The sequence below is a fragment of the Schistocerca serialis genome, chromosome 2, assembly GCF_023864345.2.
Source record: "Schistocerca serialis cubense isolate TAMUIC-IGC-003099 chromosome 2, iqSchSeri2.2, whole genome shotgun sequence".
Classification (NCBI taxonomy): Eukaryota; Metazoa; Arthropoda; class Insecta; order Orthoptera; family Acrididae; genus Schistocerca; species Schistocerca serialis.
The window spans coordinates 173404914-173428118 of record NC_064639.1 but is presented as its reverse complement, the minus strand read 5'-3'; the positions used below and the strand labels follow the sequence as shown (position 1 = coordinate 173428118).

General features: G+C 40.9%; 1 protein-coding gene across 2 annotated transcripts in view; it reads right to left on the bottom strand.

Moving 5' to 3' along the window:
* Nucleotides 1–23205, bottom strand: part of LOC126456884 (neutral ceramidase-like) — a 511604-nt gene that overhangs the window by 463096 nt on the left and 25303 nt on the right. The gene's annotated exons all lie outside the window — the stretch shown is intronic.

The window sequence follows — 23205 nt, the reverse complement described above, 5'->3', positions numbered from 1 at the left end:
AACTACGGTGCTATCTTGTAGAAAATTTATTTAAGGGTCAAAACAGATTTAAGTTCATCAGTTTTCGCACACGACGGAAAAATCGATAGTATTTTGTAGTGCATACATTTTTCGCAGTTCTTCTGCGTATTTCATCCAATCGTGCCCATACTTAATTCGGATTGGTTGTTGCAATATTTCGTGCCAAAATTATTCGAGGCAGTTTTTCTAGCGGCGGTTTCTTAATTTTCTATTTTTATTACTGCATTCTTTAAATAAGCAATGACAAGAATTTTAAGATAACAGATAGTCGCAAGATATATGCTCTTCAATATTTTATTATTTGTTGCGCGAATCATTCAGCTTGCGATATAGTAAGCTTTTAAGTAAGTTCACCTATGTAATATAGTCGTATCGTAGGTTTCTCTACATAATATAAACTATTTACATATATTACTATTAAAAGCTTTGCACTGTATTGTAAGGTGGCTTTTTTGATTATTTTATTGGATGTCTTAATATTTGTATAGTAAAATGATATATTTGAAGAACTGTGGTCAGAGAAACAGTTGTTAGGCTAAAGTATCTGTGTTGCGATGGCAGTACTGTGGATTCGTAGAGACTTTTGACAGTCAGTAGTTGATAGCTGCGGTGTGAGCAGGCGGGGATTCGTCGAGTGTATAGTGTAATGCGTGGACGCACTTTTGGGACTATTTCAGTTGCAGTTTTATTACGAGGAGGAACGGTGACTCAGAACCATGCTTGGGTAGCATACGGACATAAAAAGGTTTTAAAATTTAGAACGAGATATTATTTGATGTAAAAAGTTTATTTTTATTTTTGTTGACTTGTACCGTTGGTTCACTTCACCCTCGTCACAGTCGGGCTTTTGAAAACTGATTGATCTTCTGAGTTAATTTACTGCACAATGGAAGTTATTAGATTGAGTGAATTTGCATAATAGAGTGTATGATTGCTTTTTGTAAGTTCCTTCCCAAATTAAATTTCAGAACTTAAAAGCTGGATCTTGTGTTTCACTGGCATTCTGTGTCAAGATTATGAACCCAATTTCCCTGGATCAACTCTAGTTATGTAGTTTTTAGCAGTATTTTCTTAGCTGTTGCAGAGTCTTGCTGTGTTGCTGTTTCTGCTGGTACTTCATTTTGCAGGTGAGATTCACAATAAGTGATCGTTTCGTTTGCTTTGCGCAATGTAAGTTCTGGCAGTTTCTTTATTTTACCAGGGCAAAATGTCAGTGCAGAAATTTTCGTGTCCTTCGGATTACATTCTTATACAGGTCGACATAACAGGTTTTTTTCGAACGGTTCGTACTGGCCAAGTCTACTGAGCGTGGAATTATTCGTTTGTTTAGGTATTTGCTTATGGAGACTGGTTTTCACACAAACAGTATTCTTTTCAGTTTCATGTGAGCGATGTGTCTTTGAGCTCAGTAGCACATTTAGGTTGTCAGTTCACATTCCTAGGTTTGTATTTACGATAACAAGCACACACACAAGTGAAGGCAACTCACTTACAGTATTTAATATTTCATTCGATATCGTGTTTGTGTTTGCTGTTAATTTGTACACTGTATTAAGTATTTATTGTTATTTCTCTTGTTTGGATATACAGTCTCATGTGCATAGTAATGAATGTGTGCAACTACAAAAAAATCAAAAAATCAAAACTAAACAAAAATTAAAAAATATAAACAAAAGAACAAAATAATAAAAAACAAAAAGTTTGAAAAATGTAAACATAAAATTCCCATGGGCATGTGACCTTGATGTTGTGGTGAGGTTTGTGTACTCTGAGGACACAGTAGGATACACTTGACGGTTTCAACAATATCAGGTAGGTAACCGTAGAGGAGCGATGCTAACGGTGGCCATCTCACGCAACGTGGTTCGAAAAGCAATAAAAAATCCTATACCGGATCAGTCACAGCACGAGTCAACAAAAATCTACATCGGCTGCCGAGCTATGGTGTCCTAATGTCAAAATTTTGGCAGAGTAAAAGTTGGGAACCCGAATAAAAAATGTTCCTATCATGACAGAAAAGAGGTGAATATTCCTGGGCGGAGTTTGGGATCCAAAGGAGGGAACTAGCTTTTCGACTTACTGGCTGCTTCAAACATATTAAAATCGAAACTTCTCGACATATTCCCGCTTTTTTACGAGTTAACACTACTTCATTAGTGCTGTGAGCTCTCTTAGCTGCAAGGTGGTGGCACACCTGCATCTTCCGCTTTGTAGGCTATAGTTCTTTATCCTGTGTCCAAAATCCAGAAGATTCGCCAGCCATAGTAGACAATATATAATATCATATGGCTGAAGAGCATACATGTAACAGCTGCCGGACATATAACGTCTGACGATGGATTTGTTCCTTGGAGGGCGGTAAAACAATTTTTTGATTTCTGGATGGGGTGGCTTCTAAGGAATGAGTTACATGTACAACAGGTAATATCCGAGAGTGGTGGTGCATCTTATAATAGGAAGTATCCTAGGGTGGGATGCATGCATCCTAAACTTTAATGAACGCGTTGCCATTTTGGATGACATGACAATGTGTATCGTGTTATACGACATGACACGACGTGACTTGATACAATGCATTATAGTACATGACATTGGTGAAAACACTAACAAGTAAAAAATGTGAGAATATGTTAAGATGACACGATGTAAAAGACTTTAAAGTTGGCAGATAAGTCGAACAGATAATTACCTCCTTTTACATTCTTTCTTGTGCTATGATAGAAGCATTTTTCCTTCTGCTGACTCCGTGCTGTCAACAACAAACACCTTGATGGAGTACATGTACAGGAGCGACTGAGTTTGAATTTTAAGACGCCTGAACAATGCCATGCGTTTCTTTGCTGAGGAAGGCTTTGGCCGATAGCTACCAGTGTAACATCTTTTCGTTGCATCTGTCTGCAACTAACAGGTCATCCATGAAGTGAGTACCAGACTATCCTATTCCTTACACTACTTTTATTCCAACCTGGAGTTCCCCTTGTTTGAATATCAGATCGAGGTGGGCAGATGTTGTAAACAGGCAGAAGGACAAGAGATTGCCTAAGGAAGTACTTTACTGGACTTCAAGAGAAAATGAAACATCGAAAAGACAACTTAATGGCAGGTAGGTAGATAAGACTAGAAAACGTGCACGTCCGCCGTGGCTGCGTGTAGGATAACCGTCTAGGCGAAGAGTTTGTAAGATTTATATCGATTCGAGGTAGGTTTATACTATGCAACTTTGTGTTTGTAATTATGAAGTGTTTATTCTTTGTTAGTTAAGGTCGTTGATTTGTGACAGGAAATTTTAAGTTTGTAGTGTATGTATAGAAAAAGCTAAATGATATTTAAAATAATGACATTTTATAATATGTGTATATTTACAAGGAAAACAACGTTATTGGAAACTGGTTCATGCTTAGGGCACTTGTATTATAAAATGTAAAAGACGTAGGGAAGTCCCTCCGCAATTGAAGTGGTTTGGCGCGATGTAAAAGGAGATTTTGGTGGTCGAACTGGGCGGCTCCTTGGTGGGAACGGTACGCACTCAGTGGCTAGCCGTTGCACGGTACACATCCACGGTGCCAAGAGAGGCAATCGGAAGCCGGTTTGCAAGGAATTTTGCCTCGGATGTGGATTTGGCTGTTGCATGCTACCCTCGACTATAAGGAATTGGTCTAACACATTAAAAATCCGTCGCCAAGAAGAAATCGTACAGAGCATTCGAACATCAAGAGCCGTGAGTAAATAGTTAGCCGCCACGTCACTTGCCACAACTTCGCCACTGCTCCACCAACTTCATGCGTACAGATATGTATCAGAGCATAGACCAGTCAATTTGTATGAGTGATTTAAAAATAATCCAAGTGCTATAAACCTGTGTTTAGAACCATATCTTTTATCCTAATCGTGAACCTATGCAGGATCCCCTCCTAGGTGTTCAGAAAACCGACTATCCTGTTTCAAATTAACTAGTGATTTATTCATGTTTGTCATATCTCTAACGTCGATAAGTTGTAGAATTTTGGAACACGTATTATGTTCGAGTATGATGACTTTTCTGGAGACTAGAAATCTACCCTGTAGGAATCAGCATGGGTTTCGAAAAAGACGATCGTGTGAAACCCAGCTCGCGCTATTCGTCCACGAGACTCAGAGGGCCATAGACACGGGTTCCCAGGTAGATACCGTGTTTCTTGACTTCCGCAAGGCGTTTGATACAGTTCCCCACAGTTGTTTAAGGAACAAAGTAAGAGCATATGGACTATAAGACCAATTATGTGATTGGATTGAAGAGTTCCTAGATAACAGAACGCAGCATGTCATTCTCAATGGAGAGAAGTCTTCCGAAGTAAGAGTGATTTCAGGTGTGCCGCAGGGGAGTGTCGCAGGACCGTGGCTATTCACGATTTACATAAACGACCTTGTGGATAACATCGGAAGTTCACTGAGGCTTTTTGCGGATGATACTGTAGTATATCGAGCGGTTGTAACAATGGAAAATTGTACCGAAATGCGGGAGGATCTGCAACGTATTGACGCATGGTGCAGGGAATGGCAATTGAATCTCATTGTAGACAAGTGTAATGTGCTGCGAGTACATAGAAAGAAAGATCCTTTTCATTTAGCTACAATATAGCAGGGCAGCAACTGGAAGCAGTTAATTCCATAAATTATCTGAGAGTAGGCATTAGGAGTGATCTAAAATGGAATGACCATATAAAATTAATCGTCGGTAAAGCAGATGCCATACTGAGATTCATTGGAAGAATCCTAAGGAAATGCAATCCGAAAACAAAGGAAGTAGGTTACAGTACACTTGTTCGCCCATTGCTTGAATACAGCTCACCGGTGTGGGATCCGTACCAGATAGGGATGATGGAAGAGATAGAGAAGAGCCAACGGAGAGCAGCGCGCTTCGTTACAGGATCATTTAGTAATTGCGGAAGATGATAGATAAAATCCAGTGGAAGACTCTGCAAGAGAGACGCTTAGTAGCTCGGTTCGGTCTTTTGTTGAAGTTTCGAGAACATACCTTCACCGAGCAGTCAAGCAGTATATTGCTCCCTCCTACGTATATCTCGCCGAGAGACCATGAGGATAAAATAAGAGAGATTAGAGCCCACACAGAGGCATACCGACAATCTTTCTTCTCATGAACAATACGAGACTGGAATAGAAGGGAGAACCGATAGAGGTACTCAAGGTACCCTCCGCCACACACCGTCAGGTGGCTTGCGGTATATGGATGTAGATGTAGGTGTAGAAAAGTGAAAGGATTAGCAAGAGTGGAAGTTAGTTGGAATACTGCTAAAATGATCACAGTTTATTGCAAAGTATCGTTTTGCAAAAATTCAGTGCCAGACTGCGTAAATATTAGTGTCTAAAACACCTGCTTCACAGGTGATGAAAAAAGACAAATCAGTTACACTCATTTGAAACTTGATTTAGCTTTGATTACTATCATGAACGCATTTTTGAAGTTAATTGAGCATCAGTGTTGAATAATTTGCCGTGAAAAGAGTAAAACCATAAACTATTCCAAGTGAAGGTAAGAATAAAAATTTGTTGCACTGAATTTTGCTACTGAAATAATCACAGAGTTTGACTAGTGATACAATGTCAGTTTATGGATCCCCACCACATTCTTCTCACATAAGAAAAATAAATGGACTATTATTAAATGATAATTAAATCAAGACCCTAAGCGGCCGACAGGCGTTTATATACAGCAATGGGGACTGTTGAAAATGTCTGCCCCGACTGGGACTCGAACGCGGGATCTCCTGCTTACATGGCAGACGGTCTATCCAACTAAGCCACCGAGGGCACAGAAGATGTCCGAAAGAACAGATACCATCTTCATTTAGGACTGCTATTACTACTAAGGAAATTTGATAGGCTATATTTCTATACATGGGAGTATAAACAGTGTAATTGTTGTTCAAAAATGGTTCAAATGGCTCTGAGCACTATGGGACTTAACTTCTGAGGTCAGCAGTCCCCTAGAACTTAGAACTGCTAAACCTAACTAACCTAAGGACATCACACACATCCATGCCCGAGGCAGGTTTCGAACCTGCGACCGTAGCGGTCGTGCGGTTCCAGACTGTAGCGCCAGAACCGCTCGGCCACCCCGGCCGGCTGTGTAATTGTGGTATTATTTATTTTTATTTGAGGTATTTACATGTCAGTTAAGTTATAAGCCCCTCCATGTTCAACTTTAGTTCGTTGCTTTCTGCAGTATCATCTCAGTACTGAGTCAGGTAATGATCGTGATAGTAGCTGTTATTACTATGAGTTGGTTACAATTTTGCTTTCTATGATTACTAGTTTGTGCATTATCGATAATTGCTGCCACCCACAGCTCAGAGTGCCCTATGTCCGTTTGTATTCTGTGTGCCATGCGAAAGGGAAATATTGATGAAATTAACTTCAATAACTAACATTTAATTTTATTAAGCATATATTTCCATATTAATGTGCCTAATTGGGCTGGCGACCGTTCATTGTTTGATTCGTATGAACTTTTCTTCTTTCACGGAACCCCAAAGTTATAGCCTGTTTAGTTTTTTCTGTTAATTGCAATATATTCAAAATTACAGTCTGATACTCTTATTCGCTAGATAAACACGCAGTCAAAATTGCAACATTATCTTATGTCACGGTAGATTTAGTGTTATACGTCGCTTTTCCCGTGACAGGACTTACATGTTCGGTAGTTTGGGAAGAACGACGTACAACCGAGGCAAGTGTTATAAGTTTATCTAAGAATGGACGTCTAATGACGGTTGTTATTGCTGCTGACTATGATTTAAATGTCTCAATTACATCCGTTTGTAAGCTATTCAACTGTCGCATTACAGAAAAAATTCCACGTAGTATCCTTATCGTCCACAACATTTATGTGAATGATCTACTCGTACTTCAGGAGTTATGGCTTCGCTGCGTCTAGGTAATGTGCCTGTCAGCCATTATTGTAGCTCCACGTCAAGTAACAAGCCGCAGAACAAAGGATGCAGTCGTGCGACGTTTGTTTGTGCCGGAAGTGAATGTTGCTTCATTTGTGCTGCCTCTAGCTCGCTCCAGATAAGCGTCTTCGGCACGAACATCTGACAGACGCTGCATCTCACGCAACAATCCGTAGATCACTCTAGCAAGGAGAGGGATCTCGGCAAACTAATTGCTATTGAAGAGAAAATTACCGTATTTCACCATAATGTCGTCACACTACAAAATTTGCCTGTATTTTAAAATTTAAATGGTAACTTACTTCGTATGAAGCGCAGCCCTTTAGGTCAAGGATTACTGTCTTGTACTCGTTGTCAACATGTTTGTCGTACTCTCCCGCTTAATTTAGGGCATAATGACGCTGCCGATTGAATTTATCGATGTGATTTTACGGCATACTGAATATTTCTTCTGTATAAGCATGACAATTATCAAACATTCACAGATCCTCCCATATAGTGTGGCGTTAGAAACAGCTGGCATAGAAAGTCTGCTGTTGGAGCAACTCGCTTCGCCCGCCATCTGGCAGTGCCCTCACAAATGGGAGAGAAGGGGTACCCCGTCCTCCTTTGCACTCTTTTTTTCTGTTGCAGTAGCGCAGATAAGAAAAACGTACACACAGTTAGTATATGTACCTGGTAAATACAACAATATTTAGAAATTACAATAATGTAGGGTTATAATTATGAGTGCTAGCCGGAATGGGCGTGGAATATGAATGTGATAAAACACCGTTAAAGAATATAAGAGAAGTGGCGTGACTCATAGACAAAGGAAAAGAGAAACAAGCATAATTGGAAGAAGATAGGAGCACTGGCTTTGCTATTTGACAGAGAGGACGTTGGCCATATACGTCAATTTTGAGGAAGTGCTAGGAGAATGACAGGAAGAATTGCTTCAAATTTTTCTTAAACGTAGAAAGAGGTCGAGTTACGTGAAGAGTGGAGGGGAGCTTGTTCCAGAGGCGGATAACACCCTCAGCGAAGGAGTTTGCCAATGTTTTTATTTTATGAATCGGTGCAGCCAGGATGCTGGATAGGTGAAACGTTGTGTTTACAGAAAGCAGAAGTCTTCCGGCATGTGGCGACAGTGTTCTTTGCCCACTTTAAATGCTCATCCAAAATTCCACCAAAGTTCTTCGCTGTTTTCTGATATTGTATTGGGATGCCGTCAAGTTGAATGGGTGCAACTGATTATATTGCTGCTGGAACTCAGTACTGCAACTGGCTGCTCTAATCTGTGTGTGAGGGAAAGGGTGAGCTTTGGTTGTATTCGCATGTGAGTGCCGATGATACTCGTGGTTTTCAAACAGCTGTATGTCGGATATGATTAAGAAAAAGGCATAAGTTCTTTTGAACTTTTTTGTTCTGTATCACCAATACTATCACTCCTAAGACCACTTTCTTTTCCTCCTGATTCACCCTGGCCGGTCGCGGTGGCCGAGCGGTTCTGGGCGCTTCAGTCCGGAATCACGCGACTGCTACGGTCGCAGGTTCGAATCCCGCCTCGGGCATGGATGTGTGTGATTTCCTTAGGTTATTTAAGTTTAATTAGTTCTAAGTTCCAGATGTTAAGTCCCGTAGTGCGCAGAGCCATTTGAACCATTTGAACTTCGACAGATGGCACACGAAGCTGAACAGTCGAGAAAGAAAATGTCTCACACGCAAGGAATGTAATACCTTCGCTGTCGTTATTCAGTTTGTTCTTAACCAATTAATGTTCTCCCATCAACTTTTATTCCGATATTCCTTGATCTTTCTATCTCGTCATTACACTTCTCCAACGACGCACTTTTGTTTTATTTTTCTTTTCTTTAATTACCGTGAAAGAAATTTCTCTTCTCAGAACTAAATGTTCACTCTGCAGCGGAGTGTGCGCCCATACGAAACTTCCTGGTAGATTTAATTTCTGTGCCTGGCCGAGACACTATCTCGGGAACTTTACCTTCCCTGGCCACGCGCTCTACCGACTGAGCTTCCCAAGAACGACTCACGACCTATCCTCACAGCTTCAGTTCCGCCAGTACCTCGTCTCTTGCCTTCCAAACTTCACAGAAGCACTCCTGCGAATCTTTCATGACTAGCGCTCCTGGAAGAAAGGATATTGCGGAGACATGCCTTAGCCGTAGCCCAGAGGACGTTTCCAGAATGAAATTTTCACTGGACAAGTGCACTTGTCCGCCAAAGGCAAAGGAACTGATTTCGAGTCTAGGTCCGTCACACAGTTTTAATCTGCCACGAAGATTCAATTTCTCTTCGTGTTTTCTTGATTCTTTTCTCTTCGAAGACGAACTTTGGCGAGAAATAAGACTACTTGTGTGATATCCAAGTCGAGATTTTAAGTTATGTTACATGTCGCTTAGCAGCCCACAAACATTAGCAGTACCGTTAGGAATCCCACTGTGATACCAACCATGATGTTAAGTAAACGTTTATATTTGAACGCGAAGGCGGTTCTTATCGGATGGCCCCAGCAAATATCGCCGGCACTCTATGTGCGATCGTTGTCTACAGATAGCCCCGAAGTGTTTACGAAAGCATTGTTAAAAGTTTCAGGGCCATTGATCGTTGATAGATCGATAGATACCACTATCTTATTCTGGTCTTATCTGAAAAAAAAAAGAAAATGGAGTAACCCACCAAGGTTAGAGGAGAAATCACATCCCAGAGCGCTCGTAGCAGACAGATATTGCGTGATCACAGACAATCAAAAAGAGAGTGCTGACAGATAATGGATTCTCTAGAGATGGAAATAACCGTTGTCTCCGTTCACAGGAACATTAGTAAGGGTCTACACAGAATTCTTGTGACTGGTAACTGATATCAGTTTCTAGGTGTGTGAAGAAGTGTTTGTCATACTGAATCGTTTCAGTTTTACCACGTTATGCCAACTGTGCTCTATGTGTATTGAGTACTACCAAGCTGTAAAAAATTATGTCAGTTTGTTTCCAAAGAAGAAGAAGTAATTATCATGGTATAGCCACAGGGGGTTGGCACAAACAACGTGGACCCATGCGAAGAGGAAGAAACAAAGTAGACGAGGAAAAATGGATAGTGTGGTGTATTTCTGTTCAGCTGGTCGCTCTTTTCACAGATCCAGAAACGATTGTGACCATTCGATCTATTCTAAATCGATTGCTTCAGATGAAAGCTGGTTTGCTTCTTATAACCTAAAATCTAAGTAAGAAAAGTTGGTTCTGATGTAACGTAACAGACGCTTCCGGTTACTACGTAAAATTTCTTGAAGTTTTCCATCCCTTTCCATATCGATATTTTCTACTTATTTTCACGTTTTGAGCTTGCTTCATGTGGTTCAAGTTTTCGTATTTTGTTGCTCTTTCAGAAAACATCCCCAGCTGTATTAATATGCATTCCAAATAAGAACTGCCTCCTATTCGCAGCGATGTTACACATTTTGTGGGGGCTGGCTTCCGTGATATGAGAAAACAGTTCACCATAATTTTGACACTTTTTGAGAAAAGCCATTTAAAGCAGGTGATTACTTTAATCGAAGCAGGAAATCAGAATACTTCCAATTTGATAGTTTAACCTTAAGAGTCGCTTCAATTATCATTAATTATGAATCGATAACTTTCTTAATACTTTGCCAAGACAGTATCCAATTTTAAATTCGTAGTCTTCCGATCAAACAGAATCGTTTGCTATATAGCACGATAGGATTATATTCAATTTTGGTTTTGCCATTTTTCTAGTGGGTTTTGTTTTCGTATCTTTTGAGCCATTCCACCATCTTTCAACATGGTTCAGTAATTATAAACAGTAAAGTAACCATACTTATCCTCGTAAACTCTGCAGCTGTTAATGAATACTGGCGAATAACGCAACCATCTACAAATACATGTAAAACGATTTTATTTCAGAGCCATAACCGGTTTCGGACATTCGTGCCCGTCTTCAGATTGGTAACGTTTCCTTTTGCGTAAATGTTTGCAGTAGGAGCATGTCGCAAGCTCCAGCGCTGCGCAAGATTATTTGAGTATTTAGTAATACTTCTATGTTGTTTCGGCGGTAAAAATACGCTGATATGCCTGCAGTTATTTAGATTTATGTCGAAAGAGTTGCGTAGACTTACATATGCTCCAGTGGATGTCGTTTCGTCTCGTCATGGTCCCTTTTCTCTCCCAGGACGATGTACAAGCTGTGCATTGCAAACACCACAGAAACAAACCGTGGGGCACATAAAACACACTTCTTAATATTCATTACATTAGTCTTGGCTTCACAAAATGTGGGTGAATTCCTAAGGGACCAAACTGCTGAGGTCATCGGTGCCTAGACGTACACCCTACTTAAACTAATTTACGCTAAGTACAACCATGCCCGATGGAGGACTCGAACCTCCGGCGGGAGGGGCCGCGCAATCCGTGACATGGCGCCACTAGCCGCGCGGCCATTCCGCGCGGTTCGGCGTCACACATGCGCTTTATACTCGATGTTTTTATTTAGCAAGCGAATAAGAGTCACTAAGCAAAGGGATAACTGTTTTCTTATTCAACGAAAATCTAAAGTAAGTAAAGCAAATAAGTTAGAGGCGCAACATGTTAAAAACAGAATAAATTTTCACCTGAAGAGTGAAATTGCTTAAGGGCTTTAACACGTTGCATCTCTAACACATTTTCTTCGCTAAGTTTAGATCTTTGCTCAATAAGAAATCAATCATATCTTTGCTTAATGGATGATACTTGTTTTGTAAATAAAAATATCGATTGAGAAGTTCATATGTGACGACCAGATTGACATATTGAATTTTTTGAAGTGTGTTTTACGTGACACAGCGATTTGTTTGTGTGCTGTTTACAATGCAACAGCTTATACGTCATCCTGGAAGAGAATACGGAGTACGGCAAGACGGAGCGCCGTCAACTGGAGTATAAGTAAGTGTATACAGCTGTTTCGCCTTATATCTGAATTATGTCAGTCGTAATAGAGTGTTTTTATCTTCAAAACAACGTAAGAGTAGCACTACATATTACGATATTCGTTTGCAGTGCAGGACCTAACGACATTCTGCTACTGCTGGAAACATTTATGTAACTGGAAATGTTGGCCGCCTGAAGTTGGGCATGTCCGAAACCGGTTATGGCTCTGAAATAAAGGCATTTCATAAGAACTTGTAGCTCCGTGCGTTATTCACCAATATTATAAATACGATTTTCTTACAATCAGAAACGGAATTTGTGAGGCACTCGCAATGTAATTTGGATGCAATGAGTTATCTGTGTAATTAGCCATCAAGATAGCTTTAAATTACTTTACACTTAATTTGAGTCACAAGACACGACGTATTTATGGCGTAGGTCTTGTTTGATGTGATGCAAATGACATCAGAAGCCACTAGAACGAAATCAGCATCTTCAGTTGAAGGGGGGCACTTCGGCGGTTGTGCTGACAGTCTTGACGCAATGTCGACGAATGTAGCTAGCACACGTTTTGCTAGCCACTGATGTGCATATGTCTCCAAGATGGCTGTGTACTGTTTTGCCTACAGTGATGGTAATTGATATATGTATTGATGCCATTCGGCAACAGTTTCCTTGTACGTTTGGGACAATGACGTGAAATTTCGATGTTGAGCCGCGCGATACACCTAGAAACACTTTATTATATATTACCAAAAAAGGTTCAAAGCTTATAACTAACTGTAATGAGAGCTCACTGTCGTTTCTTGTTCGTCTGTTTAGGTGGGTGAAGCAGACCTCTGAAATAGATTATCCAATCGTTTTCTGGTATCTCAATGCAACACATACGTTTTATTGAGCAGTATTTCGAATTATTTCAATTACCTGAGCCTGACCCACTAAACAGAGAGCTATTTCAGTACATCAATCTGTGCTATTGCCCAGTACAGTAAGAAACACACATATCCAAATTTTTTATTCGTTTTTTATAACGTTAATAAAACCACCCCACTCAACATGGGAGGTCATAAAGCAGCAACCATGGACAAGAAACAAGTACAAGGTAAGTATATGCACGGCAGTTGTGGATTTGGAAGCCCACGCTGTTAGTGGAGACTCGAATTAATACCTTTTACAATAAAGTATACTTAGATCTCAGGGGAGCATAAAAACTACTTTGGCAAACGGAAGCTTACAATAGGACGAGTGCAAAATAAGTTATAGCATTTAGTGTGCGACAAATGGCCTATAATCGTGGAAAAAGTATTCATCCATTTCAGTATATCCTTGTACGAAGTAAATCTAGACAATGGACACTTTTATCTAGCCGTTCAGACAGAAATTACTTCTGACACGAAAACAAGTGGAAGCATAATGGCCAGTTTCGGCGATAAGGGATTTCCGCGTTGCCTGGATTTCCCTCTCACGCTAAGGATCACTGTTTTCGTAAAGAGACCGAACTGTACCCTTGTATCTCAAGTTATCACCCAGAAAAGACACGTGGTATTTACGAGATATGTCATTACCGGCCAAGAAGATAATACGTTCCAGATAGCGGAGAGGCAATAAGTGACTGTTAAAGAAGCCAGACAGCAAAACCCATGGTCTAGGGGAGCGTCTTTGACCAGTTATCAATACGCCCGGAGTCCTGGACGTGAACCCAGTCACTGCTTAAATTTTTGAATGAAAATCATCATCAACGGCGGCCAAAGACTGCCGGCATAAGAAGTCACCCTCGTTTTGCCAACTGCCTTGCCAAAGACGGCGGAGGAGTCGGAAGAGGTTCAGGGCTCTCTTTTGCTCTTGTTGTGGGAAAAATGTCCCTAAAAGGCAGAAGAATCAGCAATGATCAACGGTATGAGGATGCAGAATGGAATGGGAACCACTGCTTTAAAGGCACACAAGGGTTACCCACAAGACGCGTGACCTTCAGTTCAAAAAGTTTCATGATGATCTCTTCAGTGGCAAAACATAATGGGTTAGTCCCTATTCGGAACTGCGGCAGGGGACTGCCAATGTGGAAGTGACCACGTTAGCCTGAAATGGATAGTGTGGTCAGACACTGATAGATTTGACATGGAAAATAAAAATCTGCCCACAAAATGTAGCAAAAAGGACCGGCTTTAAACTACACTGCGGTAAATATGCCTAGGGATGCACGCAATATGGACGGCATGTGTGGTGCCTATTTTCAGCCATGAGTTCAGCGTTGGGAGTTAAAGTGACTCAATCTGTATGTTCTCATGAGTGGTATAAATAGGTTTTTGATCTCTCTCTGTTGATTATAATAAAGTGAAAATAATACATATTCGCATTGCGAATTAGACTTCGCTACATTATCTAAAAGAATTTCCTACTCACCCGTAAACATGAAAGTATTCTATATTAAACGTACCTAAAAGGAGGAAAGTAAGAGATGTGGTGAAAGAAAAGAGAGAGACGATGGGTAGGGGGTGGAGGGGTGGGGTGGGGGGAGAGAATGTATCTACTGCGAGATGACGGGGTGTTTGTATTGTCCTCATTATTTCATCATCATTCATGCAAATGGCAAGATTGGACTGAGAAAAGGTTGGGACTTTGTACGGGCGCTGATAACCGCGCAGTTGAGCGCCCCACAATTCAAACATAATCATTACTGTATCTACTGCAAATACATGTTGTTGTTGTTGTTGTTGTTATTGTGGTCTTCAGTTCTGAGACTGGTTTGATGCAGCTCTCCATGCCACCGTATCCTGTCCAAGCCTCTTCATCTCCCAGTAACTACTGCAACCTACATCCTTCTGAATTTGCTTAGTGTATTCATCTCTTGGTCTCCCTCTACGATTTTTACCCTCGACGCTGCCCTCCAATACTAAAATGGTGATCCTTTGATGCCTCAGAACATGTCCTACCACCGATCCCTTCTTCTAGTCAAGTTGTGCCACAAATTTCTCTTCTCCCCAATCCTATTCAATACCTCCTCATTGGTTATGTGATCTACCCATCTAATCTTCAGCATTCTTCTGTAGCACCACATTTCAAAAGCTTCTATTCTCTTCTTGTCCAAACTATTTATCGTCCATGTTTCACTTCCATACATGGCTACACTCCATACAAATACTTTCAGAAACGACTTCCTGACATTTAAATCTATACTCGATGTTAACAAATTTCTCTTCTTCATGTATTGTAATATATTTAATAAAATAACTGACAAACTGGGATCTGATCTGTGCTGACAGAAATAAACAATCCGTTCACAAGTTCTCACTATCATACTGAAAAGAAGTTAATGGTTTTTGATGACACGATTAGCATGGGTACCTTTTTGATAGACAATGGAAATGGAATTTTGCATTTGATTTGAAAGTATTAGTGATGCTGAATACCAGCTGTGTAATTATCCCTTACTTTACAGAATGTTGCATTTTTGTTGTACTCTGTTGCAGGTATACTCGCTTTGTATGAAATTTATTGTGCTAAGGAACAAGTTGTGAAGCAGAAGTGGTTTGCTACGTTCTTACTTACTTGACATGCTTAGATAATATTTATGAAAACCAAGCAATCCATAAAAATCGCGGCAGTGGGACGAGTTCATTGCATTTTTAAGCATTATTCTCGAGTAATCATTAAGCAAATTAAAATTGTTTTAATTATGATAGCTGATAAATTAATAATAACTGAACTGCTGGAGGGACCTGATCAAATGAAATGTCAAATGAAAGCTGACAATTCAGTAAACACCACTACGATCTACTTTTCGTTCCCTGAATGAGATTTTCACTCTGCAGCGGAGTGTGCGCTGATATGAAACTTCCTGGCAGATTAAAACTGTGTGCCCGACCGAGACTCGAACTCAGGACCTTTGCCTTTCGTGGGCAAGTGCTCTACCATCTGAGCTACCAAAGCAGGTAGCTCGGTCGGGAACACCAGTGCTTCGGTAGCTCAGATGGTAGAGCACTTGCCAGCGAAAGGCAAAGGTCCCGAGTTCGAGTCTCGGACGGGCACACTGTTTTAATCTGCCAGGAAGTTACTTTTCGTTCATTTAGGTGTATAACAAATTCATGTGAGTTAATTAAAAGTTTGTATGCAAATGTGGTAATATTATAAAAGATTCACAGTTACACGTAGTATAAAGGCAGCATGGGTTTCCTAGAATCTGACCTATTCTTCCCAGTTGATGAGCATCGACGATTTTCTATTTTATGTGCTTTGCTTGATCACTTATGTAAATGGTTTTTAACAAAATTGTATAAAAACAAAATGGAGACGCTAACTGTACTGAATAAAACATAAAAAAAAGACAATCGAATAAAAGAGCAGAAGGATACTGGTTCTTCAAACTGGCCACATATATTTATAGTTTTACGTACTTTTCGTCATACTGTAAAATCAGATGTAGGCAGCCTTCATGAATTTTGTTAATAACCTAAAGATAGATTTAATAGATTTAACATCTTCGTATGACATCATACTGTTACTAAAAACATCAGATGCATTGGCTTTCCGTCTCCATCTTCACGGGAGGCACATATACATGACAAGAACTCTAAAGCGAACTGCAGATACTGGCGAATTATTGTTGTGAAATTCGAGCGACGAAATTGCAGGGAGAAAAGTGATTTACGTTACTACTTGCACAAAAAAGTATCGTGTTGTTGTAGATGACTAATTGTCCGATCAGTTCAGAAGGGTCCCAATCAATCACTAATTAAAGTAAAAGACAGTACCTTATAACAAATGTTTTAAGAATAATTTTTATTCACAAATCTCATCAAAAAGTATTTTAAAATTTCAGTAAAATAAGGCTCCAGTGATGCTGCCACAAATGTGCCGGAACGTATTTTGGTGGGAAACGTAAGGTGATAAGAAAAACGGCTCTGAGCACTACGCGACTTAACTTCTGAGGTCATCAGTCGCCTAGAACTTAGAACTAATTAAACCTAACTAACCTAAGGACATCACACACAGCCATGCCCGAGGCAGGATTCGAACCTGCGACCGTAGCAGTCGCGTGGTTCCGGACTGAAGCGCCTAGAACCCCTCGGCCACCACGGCCGACGGTCATCAGTCCCCTGGACTTAACTTCTGAGGTCATCAGTCGCCTAGAACTTAGAACTAATTAAACCTAACTAACCTAAGCACATTCGAACCTGCGACCGTAGCAGCAGCGCGGTTCCGGACTGAAGCGCCTAGAACCGCACGGCCACTCCGGCCGGCACGGTGATAAGATTCTTTGTTCTTAATAAAAGTGGGAAAACCAATGCTGTTCTGCAAACATATCTGGTGTTAGAGCATCGAAGACGCCACTTCACTGCTCTGGGTTTCATTTTCTGATTCCATGTCATTAACTCTACGTACATTATCTGCCCGTCTGAAAGTGTGACAAACATACAAGAAATGCAAATACTTGGTTGAATACTTGCGAAACACCGACGATGCATTGGCAGATTACCGACAATAGCTCCCGCGTCCGGCCATCCTGATTTAGGTTTTCCGTGATTTCCCTAAATCGCTCCAGGCAAATGCCGGGATGGTTCCTCTGAAGGGGCACGGCTGACTTCCTTCCCCATCCTCCCCTAATTCGGTGAGACCGATGACCATGCTGTCTGGTCTCTTTCCCCAACCAACCAACCAACCGACAATAGCGTCCATTCCAGGCAGACTGTATCACGAGAAACATGGTGCCTAAGACGCCCACTCAGATTTAAACTGTGTGCCGAACTAGAAACATAACCCAGGATCGTGCCTCCCGCAGGTAAGTCAACCAGACGCGACTTACGATTCGCCCTCGTAGTTTCACGGCTACAAGTGGCTCTCCGCTACTTTCCAAAACTTCCGAGAAGCCCCAAAGTTGTGACCTAAGCCATTTCCCCGCCAGTTTGCTTTCTCATAGGACTGTTAGTCCTGCAAGTGAACAGGATAACTTACGTAAGGTTTGGAAAGTTGGGCAGAATTCAGGCAGTGAGGACGGATCTTGAGTCATACTTTTATAGCTCAGAAATAGATGAAGATGATGAGGTCCCCTACTCCGAGGAGAGTAGGGGACGGTGCGGGAGAACCGCACCGCTGGACTAGGCAACGTCCTAGCGGAGGTGGTTTGCCGTTGCCTTCCTCCGACCGTAATGGGGATGAATGATGATGATGATGAAGACGACACAACAACACCCAGTCACCTTGAGGCAGAGAAAATACCTGACCCCGCCGGGAATCGAACGCGGGACCCCGAGCGCGGGACGCGAGAACGCTACCGCAAGACCACGAGCTGCGTACTCACAAGTATGGTGTATCTAGAAAGGGAGCCCTGTACGTTTTAGGAAAAAATGCTTTGTTTTAGAAGAAACGGCTCTGTTGGTGTTGAAAGATGAGATACTTTTGTTTGTTCCACAAGAAGAACGGTTAGTTTGAGAAGAGGTGTTTGTTAGTCTGTACGTTCTCAAAGAGGAAATTTATTCTAAAAGAAGAGCTCTGTTGTCTTAAGAGAAAAATGTTTGCTGTTGTAGAAGAGGAGCCTTGTGTCTGTGAGAAGAGAGTTACGTTAGAAAAGAAGCTCTGATCTAAAAGAGGAGACTCGTTTGATTTAGACAAAGAAGAGAAGCCCTGTTCGTTTTAAATGAGAGGCATCTTTGTTACCGAACAGGATGAATGTCCGTTTTAGAAGAGGAGCACTGATCATTCCAGAAGAGGAGTCTTGTTTGCTTTTAGACGGGGAGTATTGTTTCTTATAAAAGGCGAATGTTGCTTGTTTTATGAATTTTATTTGCTTTGGAAGAGGCTTCCTGCTTCTTTTGGAATAAATATCATATCTGCGTTTTCAGAAGACGTTATTTTCGTGTTGTTGCTTCGAAGTGGAGCTGTGATTCTTATGTTACGTTGAAGAGGAGTATTACATGTTATGCTTGAACAAAATCTTGAGGAATATAACGTGAGGAGCTAGACATAGAAAGTATTTCCGCTGAGGCAGGCTACAACGGAAGATAGACCCACACGGAAAAAAAGAATGAAAAATGGAGAAACGTCGGTGAAAGCAATGCCTGCACAAGGCAAGGTTTTCGGTTAAAATCCCGATTCAGCATACAATTTTAGTCTGCTAGAAACTTACAAAATAGCAGACACTATACTAAGAAATGAAGGTTTCAGTCCGGATAATTTGATCTATTTATACATCGTGTTATGACTTCAGTTCTTAGTTGAATGCTCCACTTCTTATCGTTTGTGATATCTCAGGTCCAAAAAAATGTGGCCCCAAAATGTTGTGTCTGCAAATCTGATTCAACAAAACGCACACTGAGACATGAATTAATAGGATGAGCAATTTTTATGGTGGTTAATTTATGCTTACAGGGTTCATTTAATTCACCGAAGTCGGCACCAGGCAGGATGCTATAAGTCTTAAAATATGCTACAGTTAGCACACAATCCTGTTGGGAAACAATGCAAATGTTATTTGGAAATGTGGGATGTCGGCAGCGAAACATTAACGTTGCTGAGTTCTAAATGCTGCAACTAGGCTTACAAAAGGGACGAACTGTATACAATTATGTGACTAACAGGGAAACAAATACTTACGGCCAAAATGAATTTTCAGTTGCAGACTTATGGTACACAGTGCTTACATCAGTATCATGCGGACATTTAAACGTGGCAGTTTTAGGTGGCCGGCCAGAGTGGCCGTGCGGTTCTAGGCGCTACAGTCTGGAGCCGAGCGACCGCTACGGTCGCAGGTTCGAATCCTGCCTCGGGCATGGATGTGTGTGATGTCCTTAGGTTAGTTAAGTTTAATTAGTACTAAGTTCTAGGCAACTGATGACCTCAGAAGTTACGTCGCACAGTGCTCAGAGCCATTTGAACCAAGTTTTAGGTGGTGGGATGGTTTTTAACTTGACTGCAGCGGAGTGTGAGCTGTTTTGAATCTTCCTAGCAGATGAAAACTGTGTACAGCGCCTAGCCTTGAACGTGTGACCGTAACCTTTCATGGGCAAGTGCTCTACCGACTGAGCTGCCCAGACACGACTCACGACCCACCCCCAGGGCCTCTCCTCTTATCTTGAGACTTCCGCACATGTTCTGTTGCATACCTCGCTGGACTAGCACTACTGGAAGAAAGAATGGCTTAGCCACATACTATCGATTTGTTTCCTCATGAATTTTAACCTTGCAGCAGAGTGCTCTCTGATCTGAAACTTCCTGGCAGATTAAAACTACAGCTAAACGATTTCTCCGGTACATTCTTTCTTCCAGAAATAACGGTCCCGCAATCTACGTACGAGAAAGTATGTGAAGTTTAGAAAACTGGAGAAGACATGATGGCCGAATCGAGACTGCGATGGCGCGTCGTGTGTTGTGCTTGGATAGCTCAGTCGGTAGAGCACCTATCTGCGAAAGGCAAGTCATACGTTCGAGTCTCTGTCCTGTTCACGGTTCTCATCTGCCACGAAGTTTGCTCTTGGAAGCCAAGACTCTCCCTGAGAATTCTGCTTAGGTAACGCCAGATTTACTAATTGTATTGAGTTACCAGTTGCTACCGGCAGCGGGAAGAGTTTTAAGTAAACAATGGGTAACTGCTTCCCAAACGGGACAGCGGTGCACCAAGAAGAACATGGTAACAGCGAGGCGTTGTGCTACCGGCTCACCCGCGGCGTCGGCAACAGGTGGTATGTGACTGCGTCCTCGAGTCTACAGGGATAAAAGACCCGGGACACTGTCGCCAACATAGAGTGTAGACTTTGCGAAGCTACCCCTCTCGAGGTACCAGCGGCTGATGAGGCGCCTTTACTCCTACAAGAATCCAATAGAGTAGAATAATCTGTCCAGTTATTCTCAAGCCCCTGCTCTTCTTTTCCATCGCTTACTATCATTGCACTAAAGAGGGATCGCGCCTACTCGTCACTATCAAATGGTTCAAATGGCTCTGAGCACTATGGGACTTAACATCTTAGGTCATCAGTCCCCTAGAACTTAGAACTACTTAAACCTAACTAACCTAATGACAGCACACAACACCCAGCCATCACGAGGCAGAGAAAATCCCTGACCCCGCCGGGAATCGAACCCGGGAACCCGGGCGTGGGAAGCGAGAACGCTACCGCACGACCACGAGATGCGGGCTCGTCACTATCCATTTCGTCCAGATTAATAGTATATGCAGGACTTGGCCAGGAATGAAAGTGACAAGATGGCAAAGCGTTTGGAAAGAAAAAAAAAGTTTGTGAGGGTCGGGTGAACCATGAGCCATTTATGTTAGAGTAGTTTCCAGCGGCGATTTTCGCAGCGGAAAGAGTGGCACACAGTAATCCGTGTATTGTAGAGCCGGATTTTTTTTTTGTAACGATACTTACACTGCAAATAAAAGCGAAATAATGCTAAATATATTGTACTTATCAATATTTTCATGAAATATATTGGAAGGAAGGAAGATTGAGCTTAACGTCCCGTCGACTTCGAGATCATTAGAGACAGAGCACAAGTTCAGATTGTGTCGAGGATGGGGAACGAAATCGACAGCGCCCTTTCAAAGGAATCATCACGGCATTTTCCTGTAGCGATTTAGGGAAACCACGGAAAACCTCATTGCGAAGGGCCGGACGCGAGTTTGAACCGTCGTCCTTCCGAATGCGAGTCAAGTGTGCTAACCACTGAGCCACCTTGGTCGGTTAGAGGTTGAAAAAGAAAGGTAAGGGAAAGTTTGTAATTACAAATAAATTTACAAGAAAGGACTGTACTTACGGCGAAGCAGATGTTACGAGGAAGCAGATGTTAATGTGTGCCTTTCCAGATTTCTATTGGCACTTACCAAATGAAAAACCAACAGTCAGCTGTTTCTTCCTTTTGCCACATTTCTTCATGGCTTCCAATTAGCTTCTTGATTTAGATACCTAATTCTTATATATGTTCTTGTTCTTACATAAAGAGCAATAACTGGGTCATGAGTCTCACAAAACTTTTGTTTCAAAATGGACCACAGATATTTTACGCCTTTTTTTTCGTTTGCACGCCACGCCCTGCTCCCGTGAAAAGTGCAAATTCTGCTTCAAAGTATAATACTTTGTTTTTTCATGCTGGACAGAGATAACCCTCACGAGAAATAATTGATACTGGCTGTGCAAAGTTCAGTTTTTGCTGCAGGTGAGCCCAATTATTTGTTAATACTTTCGGATCTAAATTCAGTATAGCCTGCAACGTCTGTCATCTCATTTGGAAGAACATCCCATATTCCGGAATCATCGCACACTTCTACCACGTCTGTTAATAAATTTTCTTGAACTTTCACAGTTTCTAGCATTTTTCATACTTGTAATTGGTCGACATAATTTACACTGAGTAGTCGTGTAGCGTATTGGTTACGATTCATTCCTTGTGTGCTGAAGGTTGTGGGTTCGTATTTTATCAGGTGATTTCAATTTATTTATTTTGGAATCTTTATCAAAATAACTTTGATCCTTATTTTCATGCTATTAATTGTTTTAATGTAAGTTTTTTTTATTTATGATCCTTTGCTGTACAGTTTTAAGCATCATAACAACTTTTTTATTTGCTCTGTTTTCCTTTGGAATTTTTGTCTATGAGATTTTAGTTCTCTTTAAGTATTAACTTTGATTTAGTTTCTCTTGTTGTATCATTTTATATTTTCGTCAATGTTATTATATTCATTATTCATATTCCTCCTGTTGCTTGAATCTCGTTATATTTATAATTCATTCTTTAGTTTAAATCTTCACGTGTGTTATTTTGTCCATAGCGCAACAAGAACTTACGTCTCACATGTTTTTACGACGATTATATTTCAAAAAATGTACACCTCGCAACGAGAAATACATATTCACACTATTTCACAGCCAATTTAAATAGATTATTTCATTGTAACTGACAGATCAGTATTTTTAAATGTTTACATGTTATGATAGCTAAGCAAAATAATTAAAATAGCATGTATACAGATTGTAATTGTAAGAGGACTGATAGGAAGGAGAAAAGACAGTAAAGAAGAAGTTACAATGATTAAATTGATTCAGAAAAATACTGAAAATAAAAAAATTAAATTTCAGCCAGTTAACTGAATACAAATAAAAATGAAAAAAGCATATGATGGGATTCAAACCTACAACCATCAACATGTCAGGAATGTGTCTTAACCACTACGTTATACTCCCACATTGGATAATGATATTATTTTTTCTTTAGCCCAAGAAATAGTTCCTTCGTCGCATCGAACTATTCATTGAAGTTGCAAGTATTCACTTTGGGAAAATTATGTAAATAACATTTGTCGTCCGTCTGTTAATATTAATGCATTGTGC